Source organism: Geotrypetes seraphini, chromosome 1 (assembly GCF_902459505.1).
Source record: "Geotrypetes seraphini chromosome 1, aGeoSer1.1, whole genome shotgun sequence".
Taxonomy (NCBI): domain Eukaryota; kingdom Metazoa; phylum Chordata; class Amphibia; order Gymnophiona; family Dermophiidae; genus Geotrypetes; species Geotrypetes seraphini.
In genome coordinates this window covers 136,646,995-136,665,865 of record NC_047084.1, presented here as the reverse complement: position 1 = coordinate 136,665,865, position 18,871 = coordinate 136,646,995, and the positions used below count along the sequence as shown (strand labels likewise).

Here is an 18,871-nt window from a genome sequence, read left to right as displayed (position 1 = left end):
CACACTTTACTGAATACTGTTTGCCCTAGCCCCGCCCCCGCTGCCTGCTCTTGGGCAGAGAGGAAGTCCGTGCATGTGCGGCCTTCCTTCCTGCCCGACGTGATTTGAGGAGGCTTTTCAAAACCGGCTTTTCAAAGTGCCGGGTTTTGAAAAGCTGTCCTGACCCCTGGACGTGTCCTCAAAAGGAGGACATGTCCGAGGAAATCCGGACCTCTGGTAACCCTATTATATAAGAACATAAGCAGTTGCCTCCGCTGGAACAGACCAGAGGTCCATCGCGCCCAGCACTCCGCACCCGCGACGGCCCATCAGGTCCATGACCTGTCAGTGGTCCCTGAACTCATCCTATAACCTATCACGACTTCTATCTGTACCCCTCAATCCCCTTCTCCTTCAGGAATTTATCCAAACCCACTTTGAATCCCTGTATTGTGTTCTGTTCAATCACAGCCTCCGGGAGTGCGTTCCACGTGTCCACCACTCTCTGGGTGAAGAAGAACTTCCTGGCATTGGTTCTAAACCTGTCCCCTTTCAGTTTCTCCGAGTGCCCCCTTGTACTTGTGGTTCCCCACAGCCTGAAGAATCTGTCCCTGTCTACCTTCTCTATGCCTTTCAGGATCTTAAAAGTTTGTATCATGTCTCCTCTAAGTCTCCTCTTTTCCAGGGAGAACAGCCCCAGCTTTTCCAGCCTGTCTGCATATGAAAAGTTTTCCATACCTCTTATCATTTTCGTCGCTCTTCTCTGGACCCCCTCAAGTACCGCCATGTCCTTCTTGAGGTATGGCGACCAATACTGGACACAGTACTCCAGATGCGGGCGTACCATAGCACGATACAGCAGCATGATGACTTCCTTTGTCCTGGTCGTGATACCCTTCTTGATAATACCCAGCATTCTGTTGGCTTTCTTTGAAGCTGCCGCACATTGTGCTGATGCTTTCATTGTTGTATCCACCAGCACACCCAGGTCTCTTTCGAGGTTGCTTACCCCTAGCAATGATCCCCCCCCCCATGCACGTGTAATTTGAAGATACTAATAGAGGTGTTTTTGAGTTCACCAAATACTGCGCCACATTAACCAGAGATCACTGGATCCAAATGATCACCCACTACAATATTAGAAACATTTTCTCTATTTGTATGGATCAGATATAATCTTGCCGCCTCCCACGTGGTTTTTTTTACCAGCAGCCAGGACAGTTCTCCTTGTATATATTCCAGCATCGCCTTACTGCTAGATGATACCATATCCAGGATATCTAAGATGATCATTAGAGAATGACACGGTGACAAAATTCATCACCGTTCCCGTCCCCGTGGATAACCGCGGGAAACCATCTTCATGTCATTCTTTAAGGAGAGAGGGAAGAATCAGAGTATGAATGGCCACAACCACTGACCCGCAAGCTTTACTCTGAAGAATGCTGGTGTAGAAGGACTGAGGTTGAAATAGACATTACAGATTGACAGTCTCTGGTATCCAGAGCAGATATTGTGATGTCACAATGCTTCATTCCACCAGTGCCTAAGAACCAATCACATCAGTGATATCACAATGGCTTCATTATCCTTGGCTCACATAAGAATCAGAGTATGAATGGCCACAACCACTGACCCGCAAGCTTTGCTTTGAAGAATGCTGGTGTAGAAGGACCGAGGTTGAAATAGACACTAGAAAATGACATGGGATTATTTCCCGCGGTTATCCGCGGGGACGGGAACGGTGATGAATTTTGTCACCGTGTCATTCTCTAATGATCATACGTCCCGCTTTTAGATCCCCTGTCCCGTTGTCCCCACACACAGCTTCGGGACGCCAAAATGTCCTGTTTTCAGGGACAGCATCCTGAAGCTGTGCATGGGGACAATGGGACAGGCGATCGCTTCCTGTCCCTCCCTGCCACACACACAAAAAAAAGCCTCCCTCCAGGCCCGATTTAAACCCCTCCCAGTCCGATGCTGCTGCTGCTAATCGCCACTGCGAATCGCCGCCCAGAAGCCTTCTTCCCAACGTCAATTCTGGCGTCGGAGAGGACGTTCCGGGCCAGCCAAATGCTGCCTGGGCAGGATTGGGGGCGGGACTGGGGGATTGGGGGCGGGACTGACAATTAATAGATGTCCCCTTTTGATGAAAAAAATAAATGGTCACATTAAGGATATCCCAATCAACTTTCAGCAGATTGAAGTTCCTAGAAAAAATGTACACTTCTCCCTCGTTATTCGCGGGGGATATGGGCAGAGCCGGACCGCGAATGATGAAAAACCGCGATTATCCGGCTCTGACCCGAAGAGAACTCCCTACAGCCATTTCCTCATAGTGATCTGCACGGGGCAGAAGCGTAGGAAGATCGCTCCTGCCCCGAAAGCCCTCTAGACCACCAGGTAAGGCCGGGAAGGCGGCAGGGAGGTAAAAAATATGTTTTTTTAAAAATTTTCCCCCTCCCCAGAAAAAAATCATGATTATGTGAAATCGCGAGTGCAGAAACTGCGAATGGGGAGGGGGAAGTGTATTTCTTTTCATAGCAATGCTGTGACTAATTTTGATTACATTTCTAGGGTAGTTTAATTTTTTTTGTTGACTGCGAGGGAGGTCTGCATATCTCACCAATATAAATAGATTTCCCTTTTCCTGACGGATGCAGGGCATCACGTTCTTAACTCAAAAGACCTGCTGATCTCTTTTAGCCCAGTATTTCTAAATCCTAGTCGTGGTTCTCTATGAAACACAAATCTCCTTGATCACCATTATATCCATCTCATTATATCCAAAAGGATCTGACGACACTGGAAGAGTGGGCCAAAAAGTGGCAAAAGAACCCGATGTTCACTTACAAAATGGGGGGATCACTGCTAGGGGTAAGTAACCTTGAAAGAGACCTGGGAGTGATGGTAGACACAACATTGAAGGTGTCGGCACAGTGCGCGACAGCCTCAAGGAAAGCAAACAAAATGTTGGGTATCATTAAGAAGGGTATCACAACCAGGACGAAGGAAGTCATCCTGCCACTGTATCGTGCAATGGTACGCCCACATCTGGAATACTGTGTCCAGTGCTGGTCGCCGCACCTCAAGAAGGACATGGCAGTGCTTGAGGGAGTCCAGAGAAGAGCAACTAAGCTGATAAAGGGTATGGAAAATCTCTCATATACTGACAGACTAAAAAAGTTGGGCTGTTCTCCCTGGAGAAGCGGAGACTTAGAGGAGACATGATAGAAACCTTCAAGATCCTGAAGGGCATAGAAAAAGTAGACAGGGACAGATTTTTCAAATTATGGGGAACCACAAGTACAAGGGGGCACTTGGAGAAATTGAAAGAGGACAGGTTTAGAACAAACGCTAGGAAGTTCTTTTTCACCCAGAGGGTGGTGGATACATGGAACGCGCTTCCGGAGGCTGTGGTAGGCAGGAGCACGTTACAGGGCTTCAAAGAAGGTTTGGATAGGTTCCTAGAGGACAAAGGGATTGAGGGGTACAGATAGGAGTAGAGGTAGGTTATAGGGATAGGAGTAGAGGTAGGTTATAGAAATAGTCAGGGACCACTGTTCAGGCAATAGGCCTGATGGGCCGCGGCGGGAGAGGACCGCTGGGTGAGATGGACCTCTGGTCTGCCTCAGCGGAGGCAACTTCTTATGTTCTTAACCTCTTCCATCAGAGCTTCTAGAACTGTATTTCCCATATTCTAGCCATTGGTATTCGCAGACTTCCAGATGTTGCCCTCTTTCTAATTCATAGACAATTATTTAGGGGTCATTTTACTAAGCTGTGGGAAAAGGTGGGCTTGGCCTGCCCTTGCATAGATTTTTTTCCCCCGACCCCACACTAAGGCCATTTTTACTGTAGCTGTAAAATGGCCAATTTTCTATTTTTGGCTGTGTATTAATATTGCTTTTACCACATGGCCATTTGAACATAAGAACAGCCGCTGCTGGGTCAGACCAGTGGTCTATCTTGCCCAGCAGTCCGCTCACGCGGTGGCCTCCAGGTCAAAGACCAGCTCCCTAACTGAGACTAGCCTTACCTGCGTACGTTCTGGTTCAGCAGGAACTTGTCTAACTTTGTCTTGAATCCCTGGAGGGTGTTTTCCCCTATAACAGACTCCGGAAGAGCGTTCCAGTTTTCTACCACTCTCTGGGTGAAGAAGAACTTCCTTACGTTTGTACGGAATCTATCCCCTTTCAACTTTAGAGAGTGCCCTCTCGTTCTCCCTACCTTGGAGAGGGTGAACAACCTGTCCTTATCTACTAAGTCTATCCCCTTCAGTACCTTGAATGTTTCGATCATGTCCCCTCTCAGTCTCCTCTTTTCAAGGGAGAAGAGGCCCAGTTTCTCTAATCTCTCGTTGTACTGCAACTCCTCCAGCCCCTTAACCATTTTAGTCGCTCTTCTCGACCCTTTCGAGTAGTACCCTGTCCTTCTTCCCTGATAACCTTCTCCGATCTGTTCGTGATCCCCTTCTTAATCATCCCTAGCATTCTGTTCGCCCTTTTTGCCGCCGCCACGCATTGCGCATTGCAGAGCCCTATGATCGAGTCTCATATTACAAGGGGAATACCATCTAACTGCCATTCCTTTATTTTATTCTTATGGGAGGACAGTGGTTTTGGACTAAGTGGGCTCATTATGCTCTAACATCCCAAAGAAATAAAATACCAGCCGCAGGAAGAGGATTCAGCGCTTATTTTAAGGGCTTACATGGCGTTCCTGCACTAACCAGTTAGCACAGGCTAACGTGTGCGCATTATGGGCCAGATTTTATAAATGGCGTATAACTGAATAGGCGCCTAGCAGACAGCATCACCTGCATGGCAATCAAAGTTAGGCCCCGTTTGTAGAATCGTGCCTAGCGGCCCTAAATCAACCTAGGCGCCAGTAAGCATTACACTTCTCCCTCCGTATTCACGGTTTCCACAATCGCGGTTTTGATTATTTGCAGTTTTTTGACCTCTGGCTCCTCCCACCTGAATTAGGTCATCCATGGTTCCAAGCACCGATTTGCCGCGTGCACAGAGAAAATCACAGATTGCAAGGCCTCTTTTCAAGAATCAGTTCAAAAGAGATCTGGTCACACACATTTGCACTCTTCCAGTTGTGTCAGAGGAGAAGCTTCCGCCCACACACACACGCGACTGCAGGCGCAGGCAGGCCGTCTCCGCCGGCTTCAGTAAGTTTCTTTAGTAACGCGCCGCGAAGGTAAGGGGGAGGGAGATTCTCAGGCCGCTGAAGGGCGGTTTGGTGGCGAAAGGGAAGGGTAGATGCTTTGGGGACAGGGCGGTGAAGGGGACAGGGCAGTGAAGAGGATGGGGGTCCGGTGACAGGGCAGTAACGGGGACAAATTTTTTCCCCTTGTCATTCTCTAGTACAAACTTCATTATTTCTACTTCTCTTTCAAACTGGAAGTTATCTTTTATTAAATTCTTACCTGAATGAGTTACATCTTTCTTTTTTTTAATTGAGCAAAAGGTTAATCCTCTAAAATCCTGAAATAACAGTCAGCCAACAGGCTGCAGATCAGACCTTTTTTATCGGACTCGATTTAATATGCTTGTGATCGGAGACAACTGTTACCAGCAGAGACCCCCCTCGTCTTCAAAATAACCAACCCTACAAGAACCGACGCGTGGAAATCACCCACCATTAAATAACTGCCCAAAGATGTTTTTAAGATGTAAAACAATGATCATTCATTTTCTCTCTCTCTTTTTGAGGTTGTAACAATGCAAGCCCATGAAAATAAAAAGCATTTGAAATAACACTGGCATCACAGATAAGTGCTTAGGATGCATTTAATATACACCGAATTTCACATTAGCCACTGCATTGAATACCATTAATCTCCTAATGAGACATCCCTAGCACAGAGGACTGAACTACAGGGCTCAACGTGGCCTCAATATATGCAGCAAAAAACAGCTGTATTTTTCCACATGTAGGATTTTTGCTCTATTAGGGCCATTTCCTTCCAATACGACAGAGTTACACTGCCATCTTCTGGCAAGGCCCTTGGCCACAGTGGAACTGAGACCGTCATGGCTGCCTCTCACTTGGTTTTTCTCTTTTCTGTTCCAAAGCTATTTATCTCTCAAGGCCTATTGCAGTTATTGTTCCTACTTTGACTTTGAAATAATGGGTATTGTCAATAAACATCACTCATCGTAGCGGCCTTTCCAACGAGGCGCAGCATCCGCTTCCGAGGCTAGCGATTTGCAACTCGTCCTTCTCTGACCCGGTGATGATGGCACCTCATCTGTGACTCTAATAAACATTCTTATACGTAACGTGGATCCCCGGCAGGCTATCGCGAGTCCTTTCTGTGCTCAGTGATATAGCCAACATCTTCATAGGATCCGATAGTTAAATGTTCATTCATTCCGTTATTTCCTCTTTTTAAAAAAAAAAAAAAAAAAAAAAATGGGCTCCTTTTACTAAGGTGCGCTAGCGTTTTTAGCACATGCTGCATTGCCGTGCGCGCTAACCCCGCGCTACAGGCCAAGAACTAACGCCAGCTCAATGCTGGCATTAGCGTCTAGCACACGTGCCAGAGTATGTTATCGGTGCATTGAAGCCGTTGTGAGGATCACCTCTCCCGACTTGACCATGTTTCGCTATATCTTCCTCAGGGTCGAGGTTCCTCACCTTATAATAAAATCCTCTACAAAAGAATATCCATTGTGAGAACAGAAATAAAAATCATTCAAGAGAAACACAGCAGAGCAGGTACAAATTTAACAGCTTAAAGTTCTTACCCGTTTAGGTCAGCGTTTCTCTCAGTTTAAACATCGCACTACAGCGACTTCTGTTTCCACGCTAATTTACAATGTCGGACGTCAGTCAATCCTATTTTTTTGTTGTTGTTGTTCAATATGTTTATTATATTTTCAATAAAAGGAAAATACAGAAATGGAACAGAAAAATGCAGGTAAATGAAACATTTTCACAGTCTTGCAATATTCAGTATACAAAATATTACATATTACTGCTTAGTCAATCCTATTTAAAACATGTCAGCATGACACAGCTCAGCCTGATTGGAGAAGTATCCCTGCCGTGTTCCTGAAAATTTTTTTGAAAAAAATTATACCAGTGTATCGCAAACTGTGCCACGGCAAAGAAAACGTTCCGCAAAGAAATCAAAACCCTGCTCTTCAAAAAATTCATCCAAAAATCCTAACCCCCTTACCTACCACCAGCTCACTTCACCAACCTCTCACCTTCATCCAGAAAATTCCAGTTACCCAAAAAAAAAAAAAAAAATTGCATCCTCACTGGAAAATGTCCAGTAATCTCCTCTGAAATGTTTACATCTCTGGAAATGTCCAGTCAATTCTTTTGTAATTCGCCTTGAACTGCAAGGTATAGGCGGAATAGAAATCCGTAATGTAATGTAATGTAATGTAGTGCCCTGGAGGATTCCAGGTGTGCCCCAAGATGCCGATGAAGTGGAGAGGTGGCAGCATCAGCTGACTGCCTCTCATGGTGAGAGGCATGTCCCGTAATCAGTCGGCCGGCGCCTGCCCCTCTCCACCTCACCGGCGCCTCTGGTCCTTCTCTTTACCTCTTCTTCCGCAGCTCCACCCCACCCCCCCGGCGGTAATAAGAGGCTCAGGACATCACGCATGCGCAGATGTCAACGTGATGATATTATGCATGCAAGTGATGTCATCACGTCGACGCCCGCACATTTTAGGGTGCCGTCCAGCTGCAGCCCCGAGATTCGTGTGTCGGCAACTTTAAAAGTTTGCGACACACTGGATTATACAATAGACATCCAGTCAATTTCCTCATTTAAACCTTCTAGGGGGTCAAAGTATTTAAATGATATATCCATTGTTGCTCTTTTATATTTAATTAAAAGTTTCTTGAAATTATCTCTCTCCCATCCTACTAGTAAAACATCAATGATTCGCCATCTGATGTCCTGCAGAGTATGGCCAATTTTCTTTCAGTGGTTGACTAGTCTAGTCTTTGGTTTAAATACTGGATCATCTCGTAACAGAACTCGACTCGGTTCACAAATCATTAAAGACCAGAATACATAAAAATGAGAACATGAAAAAGAGACTGTTAAAGTGCTATCAATTCGTTAGTTCGGTAGGTAAGCCAGTTTTTACATAGAAACATAGAAATAGACGGCAGATAAGGGCCCACGGCCCATCTAGTCTGCCCACCTTAATGTCCCTCCCCTACCTTTGCTCTGTGAATAGATCCCATGTGCCTATCCCATTTGGCCTTAAAATCAGGCACGCTGCTGGCCTCAATCACCTGTAGTGGAAGACTATTCCAGCGATCAACCACTCTTTCAGTGAAAAAGAATTTCCTGGTGTCACCTCGTAGTTTCCCGCCCCTGATTTTCAACGGATGCCCTCTTGTTGTCGTGGGACCCTTGAAAAAGAAGATATCTTCCTCCGCCTCGATGCGGCCCGTAAGATACTTGAACGTCTCGATCATGTCCCCCCTCTCTCTGCGCTCCTCGAGCGAGTATAGCTGTAATTTGTCAAGCCGTTTTTCGTATGGTAGATCCTTGAGTCCCGAGATCATCCGGGTGGCCATTCTTTGCACCGACTCCAGTCTCAGCACATCCTTGCGATAATGCGGCCTCCAGAATTGCACACAGTATTCCAGGTGGGGCCTCACCATGGATCTATACAATGGCATAATGACTTCCGCCTTACGACTGACGAAACCCCTTCGTATGCAGCCCATGATTTGTCTTGCCTTGGACGAAGCCTGCTCCACTTGATTGGCAGACTTCATGTCCTCACTGACGATTATCCCCAAGTCTCGTTCTGCTACCGTTTTTGCTAGGATCTCGCCATTAAGGGTATAAGACTTGCATGGATTCTGGCTGCCCAGGTGCATAACTTTGCATTTTTTGGCATTGAAGTTGAGTTGCCATGTCCTAGACCATCGCTCCAGTAGGAGTAGGTCGTGCATCATGTTGTCGGGCACTGAATCTTCGTCTGTTGTGCATTTGCCCACTACATTACTCAGTTTGGCGTCATCGGCGAATAATGTTATTTTACCTTGAGAAATTTTTGTAGCTGACCTATCAGTCTAACAGAGTCAGGAAGTCTGTTCCAAGTTTCTAACAGTTTGACTAGACTATCGGGGCAGTTTCAATATCAGTGTTTACTCTTGACTTATGTTCAGTTAAGCGTGTCCTGATTGATCGAAATGTACCTGGCAATGGGCATTTATCTCTTTAAAGTTAATCACTTATGGTTCTGTTGTTGACCTTTATGTCAATGAACTGAAAAAGTGGAAAATATTCTCTTTTCAGATGTGTGAACATGGGGAGGGGGGGGGGGGGGAATAAAGACACAGAGGGGTGATGCCGGGGACATAGGGAAAAAGGAGCATTACCACTATTTATTATTTCTAAAGCACTATCGGTCGCACGCAGCACTGTGCAACAAATATGTACGAGAAGGTCCCTGCTCAAAGAGCTTACAATCTAAATGACAGAAATGCAGGAGAAAAGTGATTTATACCAAGTTAAACTCTTACTATCTTACTCCATTGGTAACCCTTCTGGGCGGCTTACAATGTAAAATTCTACGGTATAATCCGTAACAAATTAGACAAAGCACAGGTACAAGAATCCAAGGTTAAAATTAGAATACAATTTTTTTTAAAAAGAGGGTGAAGAAAAATACAAATTGGTAATCTTGTGTTCCGTAGTATTCCACCAGTGCAAAAAAATCTATTTTACCCTATAATTTTCAGCCGGAATATACATACAACTCAGTTGTGAAAACACAAAGGATTTAGAGGTAGGGGAGTAAGGAGGGGATGAAAACAGATATGGGTGCTTTTAAAACTTGGAAGGGTCGGATATAAACGCATATTTCAAAAAAGTGGGGTTTGAACCCCACCAGAGATGGAGCACAACGCACAGAGTCAGGGAGGATATTCCAGACCTACGGAACAGCAAGGCAGAAGGGACGGAGTCGGGAGTGGAGAAGAAGGGCATCGACAGGAGAGACTCACCCGATAAACGAAGCTTAAGGGGTAGAGTATAGGGAGAGACAAGGGAGGAGAGATACTGAGCAGCTGCAGAATGAATTCGCTTGTAGGCCAGTTAAAGGAGTTTGAATTGTATGCGGAAACGGACATGGAGCCAGTGAAGCGATTTTGAGGAGAGGGGTAGCGTGACCGTAACAGAGGGTGATGCTGGACACATGGAGGAGGGGATAGTATCAAAGGGGAAATGCTGGACATATAGGGGACTAAGGATAAAGAGGAACACTTCTGGACAGGTGGAGGGGAAAGGGATATAGAAGTGTGATGCTGGACAGATAAGGAGGGATAGGGACACAGAAAGGAGATGCTGGACAAGGAATGAATATCATTTCTGGCAGCGGTAACTCATAGAAACATACATAGAAACATAGAACATGACGGCAGAAAAGGGCCACAGCCCATCTAGTCTGCCCACACTAATGGCCCACCCCCTAACTACCTCCCTGAAGACATCCCACATGCCAATCCCATCTTTTCTTAAAATCTGGCACGCTGCTGGCCTCAATTACCTGTTGTGGAAGATTATTCCAGCGATCAACCACCCTTTCGGTGAAGAAATATTTTCTGGTGTCGCCATGAAATTTCCCACCCCTGATTTTCAACGGATGCCCTCTTGTTGCTATGGGCCCTTTAAGGAAAAAGAGATCCTCTTCCACCTCGATACGGCCCGTGACATATTTGAACGTCTCGATCATGTCTCCCCTCTCTCTGCGTTCCTCGAGTGAGTATAGCTGTAACTTACCCAGTCGTTCCTCATACGGGAGATCCTTGAGTCCTGAGACCATTCTGGTGGCCATTCGCTGAACCGATTCAACTCTCCGCACATCTTTTTGATAATGTGGCCTCCAGAATTGTACACAATATTTCAGATGAGGTCTCACCATGGATCTGTATAACAGCATTATGACTTTGGGCTTCTGGCTGATGAAACTTCTACGGATACGTCTCGATCATGTCTCCCCTCTCTCTGCGTTCCTCGAGTGAGTACAGCTGCAACTTACCCAGCCGTTCCTCATACGGGAGATCCTTGAGTCCTGAGACCATCCTGGTGGCCATTCGCTGAACCGACTCAACTCTCCGCACATCTTTTTGATCATGCGGCCTCCAGAATTGTACACAGTATTCCAGATGGGGTCTCACCATGGATCTGTACAGCGGCATTATGGCCTCGGGCTTACGGCTGACGAAACTTCTACGGATCCAGCCCATGATTTGTCTAGCCCTGGATGAAGCTTTCTCTACTTGATTGGCAATCTTCATGTCTTCGCTAATGATCATGCCCAAGTCGCGTTCTGCTACAGTCCTTGCTAGGATCTCACCAGTTAGGGTGTAAGTCCTGCATGGATTTTTGCCGCCAAGGTGCATGACCTTGCATTTTTTGGCATTGAAACTTAGTTACCAAGTCTTTGACCAATGCTCCAGCAGGAGTAGGTCCTGCGTCATACTGTCGGGCATTGAGATTTTGTCAGGCACTGTGCTTTCACCTGTTGTGCAGTTCCCCACCATGTTGCATAGTTTGGCGTCATCGGCGAATAACGTAATTTTACCTCGAAGCCCCTCAGCCAAGTCTCTTACGAAGATGTTAAATAGGATCGGGCCCAAGACCGAGTCCTGCGGCACTCCGCTGATCACCTCCGTCGTATCGGAGAGGGTACCGTTTACCACTACAACTCCCCCCACTTCTTTCTCGGTGAAGACCAAAGCAAAGAACTCTTTTAATTTCTCCACTATGGCCTTGTCTTCCCCGATTCTCTTCCTGGCTTTTTGCTTTTAATATACCTAAGAATATAAGAATAGCCCTACTGAGTCAGACCAACGGTCCATCTAGCCCAGGGGTCTCAAAGTCCCTCCTTGAGGGCTGCAATCCAGTCGGGTTTTCAGGATTTCCCCAATGAATATGCATGAGATCTATGTGCATGCACTGCTTTCAATGCATATTCATTGGGGAAATCCTGAAAACCCGACTGGATTGCGGCCCTCAAGGAATGACTTTGAGATCCCTGAAATTCTAGCCCAATATCCCATCTTCATGGAGGCCAATTCAATTCACAAGTGCCTGGCAAAAAAACAAATAGTAGCAGCATTTCATACCACCAATCCAGGGCAAGCAGTGGCTTCTCCCATGTCTGTCTCAACAGCAGACTATGGACTTTTCCTCCAGGAACTTGTCCAAACCTTTTTTAAAACCAGCTACATTAAACGTTCTTCCCTATAAAAGCTTTGTACTGTGTGTTTTGGCAACCAGCTCAATCTTCTTTTCAAGGTCTCTCTTTGCTTTCCTCATTAGCGCCTTGCATTTGACTTGCCATTCCTTGAGCTGTTTGCAATTATTTTCAGTCAAATCCTTCTTCCACTTTCTGAACGATTCTCTTTTAGCTCTAATACCTTCCTTCACCTCACTTGTTAACTACGTCAGCTGCTGTTCGGTCTTCCTTCCTCCTTCGTTAATAAATGGAATATATCTACTGTATGCCGGTCTTTCAGGATATTATTTTTGAATAGCATCCACGCCTGATATATATTTTTGACCTTTGCAGCTGCTCCTCTAAGTTTCTTGTTTAGCATTCTCCTCGTGTTATCATAGTCTCATTTTTTTAAAGTTAAATGCTGTTGTATTGGATTTCCTGTGTGAATTTATTCCAGGGAATATTTCAAATCTGATCATGTTATGATCTACATAGTAACATAGTAGATGACGGCAGATAAAGACCCGAATAGTCCATCTAGTCTGCCCAACCTGATTCAATCTAAAAATTTGTTGGTGTTTTTTTCTTCTTCTTAGCTATTTCTGGGCACAAATCCAAAGCTCTGTCCAGTACTGTGCTTAGGTTCCAACTATTGAAGTCTCCGTCAAAGCTCACTCCAGCCCATCTACACCCTCCCAGCCATTGATGCCCTCCCCAGCCCATCCTTCACCAAACGGCCACATACAGACACAGACTATGCAAATCTGCCTAGTACTGGCCTTAGTTCAATATTATTTTCTGATTCTAGATCCTCTGTGTTCATCCCACGCTTCTTTGAACTCAGTCACAGTTTTACTCTCCACCACCTCTCTCGGGAGCGCATTCCAGGCATCCACTACCCTCTCCGTAAAGTAGAATTTCCTAACATTACTCTTGAATCTACCACCCCTCAACCTCAAATTATGTCCTCTGGTTTTACCATTTTCCTTTCTCTGGAAAAGATTTTGTTCTACGTTAATACCTTTCAAGTATTTGAACGTCTGAATCGTATCTCCCCTATCCCTCCTTTCCTCTAAGGTATACATATTATCAAGTGGCCCCAGCACCATTACGTTCCACGCCAATTCAGCGCTCCACTATGGACTAGAAAGGTGGACAAGTTGTCAGAAACCAGCATATAGCTTAAACTCTGTAAATGAATTAGTTCCTGTGTCTGCTCTAACCTCGAAATAGTACTTTATAAGCTGAAAGAAGGACAAAAGTATAAGGGCAGCAAGGAGAAGGAATAATTGAGTGTACAAAGCTCTTAGAACTACATTTTCTGTATTGAAGTGCAATTACTCATCTCCACGATTTATCTCATTGGATGCAATATAAATAGACTATAAATATTTGTCTTGCTATTTTATGCAAATAAAAGACTTTCTTTGGGAACCACAAATCCAGCGTGCATTGTCTAATTTGTGAGAGCATCTGTGTAAGAGCTTTTATATGGAAGGTCGAAGGGATTGACAAAACAAGGTGTGAATAAGCATGGGTTTTATGTAAATTATAGCACACAATTTTATAGCACATAATTTAATAAGGTTTTTAATGCATGAAAAGCAGGAATAGAAGTTTGCATTAAAATTAATGCAGCTCCATGCAAATCTTATTAGGTGGAGGGCGATAATCAAAGCATACACCCAAGTCCGCTTCGGACGCATGGTGCTAGACGTCCAAAGTCAGCACTGGGAAAATGTCCATTCTCGAAAGGCAAATCACTATCAACGTCCAAAATATATATATATTTTTTTAATTTTTGAAACTCGTCTATCTAGACATCTGGGCGGTTGATCATCCAACATCTTTATACCACATTTTCGACCAAAATTTAATCCAAGTTCCCAACACCCAGAAAAAGACATTTGGATGTGGAAGGGGCCAGTCCTTTAATGGACTGGCCACCCAGACATGGCACAGAGCAGTGTGGCACCTTACAGGGCACTGCTGTGAACTTCACAAAAAGGGTGCCACATAAACATCTCACCAGAACTCCCTTATAGGTTATGGTGAGCCCCCCCAAAACACCCCCAAAACCTACAATACTCGCCTGTCTATAACCCCAATAGCCCTTATGGCTGCAGGTGCCACCTATATGGCAGTAGATTAGGTTTTTTTTTGGGGGGGTTAGGTGGCCTCACATTTTCTACCATGAATGTAGTGGTTAGAGTGACTTATGGGCCTGGGTTCTCCTCTCTATGGTTCTATAGCCCACCCCCCAGACTACTTAAGACATCTGTATGCAGCTATACTAGGCTTTACTATACCAGGTCTGAAGTTCCAGACACAGGTATGTACGTTTTTATTCTGATCTTAGGGGGGGGGAGGGGGGTCAGTGATCACTGGGGGAGTGTGAGGGGGGTCTTTACTTTGTCACCGCAGTGGTTATCTGGTTACTTTGGATACCTTTTTGGTACTTATACTTGTTTTCACATCATCTAACTCACAACGTATAAGTTTTGTCCTGGAAGTCTTGTAAAATATTTGATTAACCTTCAGAACGATTAAGTGTAGGTCGGCCCACATCGACCCAAATACCACCCTTACCACTCCTCCAGATATGCCCCTTTCAGCTCTGGGAGCACAGTGGCATTAAGAGGCCTAAAATGTCCCTTGATACGTCCAGAAATTTGGTTTGATTATCGGCACTTGAATGACCTGTCTTTTAGGTCATCCAAGTGCCAACCTGGGTGGGGTTTTAGACATGTTTAAGGTAAGATTATAAGCCCCTTAGTGTGTTTCTTCTTAATGTAGGAATTCATTTAAAAAAAAAAAAAACAAAACATATAGGCTTACGAGGGACCACTGAGTTCTCAGCCTAACCAACAAAGCTGGGGCAGTCTCTATTGAGGGCCATTGAGGGTTATTTTCTTTTTTTTTTTTCATTCAATCAGAGAAATACAAAATGAAAAAAGTGGAAAATCACTGGATTAAGTGTATAGCCTTCGATGGAGACTTCTCCAGCTTTGTTGGTAGGGCTGAGAACTTTTCAGTGGCCCCTCATAAGTGCATCAGACTTTAACACTGAAAATTTAATTCCTGGTTCCGAGATGGCGTAAAGTTAACTCATGTTGCAACTTGCAGGGGTAAGTGTAAATCCATGGTGCTGCAACAGGATATTGCAAGATCATTGGAGTTCCCAGTAATGGAGGATCCTCCAACCCCATGATATTCAAGTTTGGGATGCTAGTAGCTAAGAACTCACATCTGAAACCTCAGGAGAACTGATTACATGACATTATACCAGGGAAATCGGAAAGCATTATTGAGATGGTGAAGGGAAATCCACTGCTTATTCCTAGGATAAGCAGCATCAATTCTGTTTCACTACTTGGGATCTAGTTAGGTACTTGGGACCTGGGTTGGCCACTGTTGGAAACAGGATACTGGACTTGATGGACCTTCAGTCTGTCCCAGTTCTTATGTGAGCTAAGTATAGGACAATCAAGGCATTGTGACATCACTGAGGTTGGCTCATAGGCATTGGTGGAATGAGGCATTATGACATCGCAATCTCAGCTCTGGAATGTTGCTACTCTTTGGGTTTCTGCCAGGTACTTGGGACCTGGGTTGGCCACTGTTGGAAACAGGATTCTGGACTTGATGGACCTTCAGTCTGTCCCAGTTCTTATGTGAGCTAAGTATAGGACAATCAAGGCATTGTGACATCACTGAGGTTGGCTCATAGGCATTGGTGGAATGAGGCATTATGACATCACAATCTCAGCTCTGGAATGTTGCTACTCTTTGGGTTTCTGCCAGGTCCTTGGGACCTGGGTTGGCCACTGTTGGAAACAGGATCCTGGGCTTGATGAACCTTTGGTCTTTCCCAGTTTGGCAATATTTATGCTCTTATGTTAATCTAAGAAAGTTAAAATTATTACAGAAATGCAAAGATGCAGCACCCAATGGAGGTGAAATGCTGACTGGACCAAAGCATTAAAGAGATTTGAGGATCATGTCATCTAATGATTTTAAGGTAGCAAAACATCAGGGCAAGGTGGTCAGAGCCTGAAGGATGATGGTAGATGGAGACAGAAATATCTTTTTAAAAAATGAGATTATGCTCTTGTAGAGACTGTTGATGAGCCTTCATATGAGAACGCATTTTCAAACCAGTCCTTACAGCCACGCTGGTTTTTAAGATGTCTGCATTCAATATACGTGAGATAAATTGTTGTCAGGTCAAAAACGCACCGGGATAAAGGCGCGCCTAGACAATTGAGCGCAGTGCGCACCGCCCTAAATTACTGTTTTTAGTGCTCCGACGGGGGGGCGTGATAGACATCGCGCCGCGTTGTGGGGGCGTTGTGGGGGGTTGTAACCCCCCACATTTTACTGAAAACTTCACTTTTTCCCTGTTTTTAGGGAAAAAGTTCAGTTTACAGTAAAATGTGGAGGGTTACAACCCCCCAAACCCCCCATAACGCCGGCGCGATGTCTATTAAGTAAACTGGGGGGATTCCCCAACAAAACCCCCCATCGAAGCCCCTAACAACTGTAATTTAGAGCGGTGCGGGGGCCCCGCTGCGCTCAATTGTCGGCGCGCGCTTTTGTCTTTCGCGCCATTGTCTATGAACCGATAAATTTGCATGCCCTGCCTTCACTGTATGCAAAGCTATCCAATTCATATCCATTGTTTGTATCCTGAAAATCTGACTGGTTGGGTGTGCCCCCAAGGCCCGAGTTGAGAACTTCTTAAAATAGAGCAGGGGTGTCAAAGTCCCTCCTCGAGGGCCGCAATCCAATCGGGTTTTCAGGATTTCCCCAATGAATACTGTAGCCACACTGCAGCCCTAGATCGGGGCTCTACAGCACACCCAGTGGCTGAACACCTAAAGTACACTGGTGTGTGATCCGGCCTGGAGTCACCCTGCAGGACTGGGCTGACACAGAAAAAGAACAAAAATCAAAATATAACCACAGTTGTATAAACGTTATCAGTGCAAATTTACTTCCAAAAAAACATCAAGGTCAGGATAACACCAACAAAGTAAATAATGTCAATTGCAAAAATCCAAGCAAAACAAAAACTCAAGAGAACAAAAAAAACCAGCTCAGATAAAAGTTCAGGCTTTTTCTTTCTCTCTGATGACTACAATAATTCACCTGAGGAATTGCCCTCCTTAGAGCTTCCTTTTCCTCAGAGTGCTCACCTCCTATTCTCAGGCAGGTTACAATAAAAATAAATAAAGTTCTCTGCTCTGGCATCAACAGTTCACAGTTCCAGACCAAAGCCTCCAGCTTTTAAAGTACTGCTGGGAAATGGAGAGTGCCCCCAGGTTTGCCTTGCAAAAAGCTTCATAAACAGCCTTCAAATTCCCTCTCTGGTGATGGCAAACCTCTCCCTCAGATAAGGCCCTTTCAGCTTCTTAACTTAAAACGAAAAGGAGAGTCCAAAAACAATGCCAAACCAGAACTCACTGTGACTCAGCGCCGGCTCAGAAACAGGTGCTGCCAATCCTCCTGGCTTCTCTTGCAGCAGAAGGTGATGTGGTCTTCAACTTCTTCCAAACCAGGGTCTAAGGAATTGCCCCACCTTGCCAGCCATGCCTAGCTTGGGAAACCTCTCACCTCCATTCCCAAGAGTGAACTACTGGCTTTGTAGAAGGAGCCACACCTTGCTCTACCTGAGCCTGCTCACAACTATGCTACTCTCTGGCTCTCCCCGGTGGACGCCAAGGAAATCACATGGATCAAAACGGGCACGGAGCCTGGCTGGTCACAATATGCATGAAATCTATTAGCATAGAATGAAAGCAGTGCATGCAAATAGATCTCATGCATATTCATTGGAGAAATCCTGAAAATCCGACTAGATTGTGGCCCTCGAGGAGGGACTTTGACGCCCCTGAACTAGAGTAAAATATCGAGTTTTGATGGATGTACCTCCGAAAGGCTGTTGATATGGGGTAAAGATTTGGGACAATTACTTATGCTCACTAATACTTATAGGGAATTTAGGAGACACCTAAAAACATATATCTGTTCCTGAAGTATTTAGGTAACTGATCTGTATAATCTTATTCCACAATAACTGATCTCTAGAGATGTTAATCACTAGCTTTTAACTTTGTTAACTCTACTCAATTTGTAACACCTTTTAATCATTGTAAACCGCATAGAACTTCACGGTCCTGCGGAATATAAACTATTATTATTGATAGAGAGTAAGATTATAGGAAAATTGAGTTTGCAACTAAAGCTCTATGCAATAAGATTTAACGATCTAAATATATATAGGGAAGATATGATCTGTGCTTATTTTCTTCCAGGTCATACTAGGTCATCAACCTGGAATCTTCTCCCCATTATACCTTAAAAGGAAGGAGGAGCATGCCACAGGCTTTAACATTCCACCCGTTCCCTTTAGAACGTTTCTACTGAATATGATGGAAATATTTTAGTATCCAAAAGGTATTAATCTAATTAGGATTTCTTAATCACACTTCTCCAGAATAGGTTCAAGGCGATTTACAACATCGTGGGGAAAAGTTACATCACATAGAAGGAGAAGGTGGAACTGTCGTAGAGGGAGAGAGTTACGAAAACCATTGTGGAGGAGGGTTACATTGTTGCAAGAGGGGAAGCAGTGACAAAACAATAAGGAGGAGAACACCAGT

At 44.9% G+C, this 18,871-nt stretch overlaps 1 long non-coding RNA gene across 1 annotated transcript in view; it reads right to left on the bottom strand.

Annotated features, from left to right (window-relative positions):
• The window catches only part of LOC117352680, a 239,166-nt gene extending 221,352 nt beyond the window's left edge, over nt 1-17,814 (bottom strand). The window contains exon 1 of the long non-coding RNA XR_004537757.1: nt 17,673-17,814. This is a non-coding gene — a long non-coding RNA (uncharacterized LOC117352680). The remainder of the gene's footprint in view (nt 1-17,672) is intronic.
• Between the last annotated feature and the right edge of the window lie 1,057 nt (nt 17,815-18,871).